The sequence below is a fragment of the Fukomys damarensis genome, unplaced genomic scaffold, assembly GCF_012274545.1.
Source record: "Fukomys damarensis isolate Sample0158 unplaced genomic scaffold, DMR_v1.0_HiC HiC_scaffold_27, whole genome shotgun sequence".
In the NCBI taxonomy this organism is placed as follows: domain Eukaryota; kingdom Metazoa; phylum Chordata; class Mammalia; order Rodentia; family Bathyergidae; genus Fukomys; species Fukomys damarensis.
Window position 1 is genome coordinate 38,696,945 of NW_022900939.1, and position 4,326 is coordinate 38,701,270.

At 44.2% G+C, this 4,326-nt stretch overlaps 1 long non-coding RNA gene across 1 annotated transcript in view; it reads left to right on the forward strand.

Annotated features, from left to right (window-relative positions):
* The window catches only part of LOC104857767, a 13,440-nt gene that overhangs the window by 8,453 nt on the left and 661 nt on the right, over positions 1 to 4,326 (forward strand). The gene's annotated exons all lie outside the window — the stretch shown is intronic.

Sequence of the window (4,326 nt, forward strand, 5' to 3'; positions counted from 1 at the left end):
CACAATACATGGGATAGAAGGAAAGGAAACAAAGCAAAAAATGCAGAAAGCCTTGGTCACTGCTAAGTGAACAGCAAAGCGCAGCAGCCCAAAGCGCTTGACTTGCTCAAACTCAGTGCTATCGAAATCCGCGCAAAGGGACATTCGATCTTTTGCAATCCAGGTTTAGTAGGCTTTGTAGATAAATGAGCGATTAGATATAGATTGTGTTCATTCGCTCATATGTTTTGCGCAGCCGGGGTCCATGGATGAGAAGACTGAGTGTGTTTCTAAACTCACCCTGGGATCAGGCGCTGCTAGGCAGGGGGAGAAGGGCTGGAGTCCCCAGAGCAGGAGTGGAGGGGTCCTGGCAGCTGGTGGAGCTCCTTGCAGGGAAGGGAGAAGGGCAGTGGTGACACCAGGAGTCCATCCCGATGCATGATTATGTTAGGCAGGTAGGCCAGGTACGTGATGTTATGAACAATACTTACAATTATGAATTCGACTCCACAAGTCAGGCATGAACCTTGCCAGTACCTCTTCCTTATCTGACAGACACCTTAGACTAAAAATCCAGAAGGAACTGGATGTTCCTATAATTTAGCCAACTGTCCCCATTCTTTCTTACCGGCTTCCATACCTTGCAAAGATGTTATCATTTTTCTTATCTAAAGGTTTTCATAAAAATATAGACTATTTAAATTCCTGCCCTCCTTCCTTCCCCTCCCCGCCCCTTCCCTGTCCCCTCCTCCCACTTCATTGTTTAGACTGCCTTCACACGAGGCCATGTGTTCTTAACCCAGGTGCCCAGCTTCCTTCGTGTCTCCCTGTTTCCCATCTGGCCTCTTCCATTGCACCGGCTCACGCGCTTCCTTGCCGATGTGCACACTGGGTCCTGTGACGGACGCCCCCTTCCCTGCCTCCTCTTACTGCCCAATTCATGGCATCTGCCTTGAGACACATTCCTGATTTGGATTTCTCAGTGCTGGTATCACAAGCAGAAGCCTCCTTTCCTATCTTCATAACATTTTGAACCTGCCTCTACAGCTAAGGGCTCAACTCCACCAAACTGTGAATTCTTTAAGTCAAAAACTGTTTCATGGGGGTATGGGTGTAGATGTGGCCTAGAACAGCACTTGTCTCGTAGGAGGCCCTCAGTTCAGCTTTGAAAGTGACTGACTGTCACAGCTGGTTGAAGCAATGTCCAATGAATCACCTCCTGTGTAAGTCAACAAGACAGTTCACCTGGTCACAGCCACACCTTATTGGATCTGCTTCTCCCCATGCCCCGTTTATAATAGCACTTTTTCGTTATTTTAAAAAATCTTACTTTATCTCTTTTACAATGATGAGGCTTAATTTATCTTAAAGCCTAGGTTCCTGCATTAAAAGTGCTATTATGCTGGCGATGGAGCCAGGGCCTCCTGCACACTAAGCGTGAGCTCTACCGTTGACCTACACCCCTAGCCCTGGCTCATCATTTTATTCTCAGAAAGCTAGGAAAAGAAAAACTTGGTACCTGTTGGCCAAAAATAAATATTGAATACAGCTAGCAGCAGAATTAGGTTACTTATAAAAATTCCAACATCTGTTTTATTATTTTAAGATCATAAACCATAGCATTCAAACCCTGAAGAAACTAACTGCTTTAATTACAGCCAGTTTACTTAATATTTATCCATGTGGGAATATACTCATATATCGCTTACTGACCAAGACACAGTCTAGGAAACACGCTTTTGGTGCACATCTTGGAATGTACGTAGACAGATGAAGACAGCTTTGACATCACCAGGTGTTAAACCGTATGGGGCCATCTTCATACATGTATGTGGTCTGCCATTGGCCAAGATGTCCCCCCCACTGCACTTGACGTGAGTAGAATTTCATGAAGGTTAAAAGACCAGAGAGATGATGGATCAGCTGCTTTCTGCATTCACAGTAAAGACCAAAAAGCAGGCAGCAGGAGCTCCCATAAACAGAAGCAAATATCTCATGGTGCCTCTGGGTCATGGAAGATGCCCTTAGACTGTTACTCTGAAATCTGATTTCCAGCTAAGATGGCCAGCCTTGGAGCCACACTGGGTATGAAATATTGTTTGGGTGATCCAGGGATTGCCAAGAACTTTGTTGCTTTAAAACTGAAAATGTCCCATCCGAAGCCACCTGAGTCCTTGGCCACACAGACCTGAGCAAATGAGAAAGCTGGTGTCACTTGCCCTGTGACTTGGTCCATCCTTAATTGATAAAGGAGCCAAGACCTGGTGACATGCTGCGAAGTGTCTCTCCCTGGAGTCTTTCATTTCTGTTTACCATTTTTCAGTGTCAAAATTTTCCTTACCCCTCACTTCCTTAACTCTGGTTTTCTGAGACTCCCTTGGTTCAAACAAAGACCTAAGACAATCATTTGCATCTTAAAATGTATTCATACTAGTGTGTTGATTCTCCTAGGTTTTGGCAATTTTAGTGCTTTCTTCTCAGTCCTTAGACATTTCAGTGAACTCTAGAGCAGGCTTGGTAGCTAATTTTTAAGGGTAGTCCAGTTCTTTTCTTAGGCATGACATTGCACTGTAAGTCAAAAGTACTCCAGAATCCCAAAAAGAGTGCAACCCAAGAAAGTGACAGGCAGAAGCATGGAAGTGGGTCCAGGGAGCCTACACTAAGAGGAAAGTAGAGAAGAGTGTTAGAAGGTGAGGAATTCTAGTTATTGGCATGTAGGCTCCTTATATTAAAAATGTGTTAGCGCAAGGACTAGAGTTCGATCCCTGGTACCCCCCCAAAAAAGATGACATATATTAAAATGTGTTTCTGATGAAGATGTTGGTGACTACGGGGTCCCAGAAAAACATTATTGCTGTTTACTTCAGGTACTCAAAAATTACTGAAATTAGGTGAGTAAAATTATAAAAAAGATTTGCTATATGAAGGAATTATAATCATAACTAGGGTTGGTGTGATAATCCTAACTTTAACCCTAGCCCAAACTTTTTTTAACTGTACCATAATAATAACCACACATGATTATGACCCAAAGTCAACAAGAACCCCTCCCTGCCACACACCAGGTATACAGATACAGATATCTGTGCATATATAGCTTCATAAGGCAGCGTGGCCCACTTTGACATGTCTCCATGAATATCATGTCCAAAAAGTTTGTTTATTTGTTTATTTATTGCAGTACCAGGGATCGAACACAGTGCCTCATGCAGATAGGAAAGTGCCCTGCCGCTGAGTTGCATCCCCAGCTGTTTCTTTAAATTTTATTCTGAGACAAGGCCTCACTGAGTTGAATGGCCTCAAACTTGTAATCCTCCTGCCTCGGCCCTCTGCCTCCATGTCTGGGATTACAGACAGGTGCTGCCATGCCTAGCTAATGTTTCAGTGCAACCTTGGATAAATATGAACGTGCAGCTCCTTAGTTTTCTAATTTTGTTAATATTTGAAGCTTTGCCCTAAAAATTTTCTGAAGAAATTGTTGGATCACTTAGCAACAAAACAAAATCCAGTGGAGCAGCAAGCACCCACAAATTCTTATTTGTGTGGATGTGGATGTGGATGTCATTTGTTATCGTTGTTTCATCAAGGCAAACAAATACTTCCTTAATCCTTAGGATTGGTCTTTTGAGGCGTCTCATGTGAACTGGTGTCCCACTAGGACCTAGCTCAGGGCCTTGGACCTGGTAGGTGTTCAATAAATAAATACATAAGGAAATACGCCGCAGAGTTAATCACTCGTTGCCATCCATTCCAGCTGCCCGAGTGACGAGCTGACACTCTCTGTGTTCCTTCCTCCACTGCTGTATTTTGTCTCTCCCACTTTCTGAACTTTAACCTGGATCATAAACCACACAGAAGTAGGTGTGAGGCCCAGCTTGAGCTTTCTGCTGCTGTCCAAAGCAGCCGGGACTGCATCTTGCGTCAGTTTGAGTCCGAGCTTCACACCCCACTCAACAGCTGCAGGCTCTGGCAGGTGTTCTATTCTCAGGACTGTCAGGATGAACTCGCGAAGGTGGGCACAACACAGCACATCTTCTCTGATCCACTTTTACCAGTCTCTCTGAATGATACTGTTATTCCTTTTAGAGAGAGTCTATAGCTGGTCATGGTGCACATCTGTAATCCCAACACTCAAAAGGCTGAAGCAGGAGCCTCCCTGAAAGGATGGACTACAGACCCATGGGGGAGGGAGGAAAGTAGGGAAGGGTGAAGTGACAGAGAATATACGCTGTTTCTAAACATTTAAAAAAAAGGGCTAGGGATTTAGCCCGGCAGCACAGCACCTGCCTGGCAAGCATGAGGTCCCGAGTTTAATCACTGGTACCAAAAAAAAAAAAAAAAAAAAAC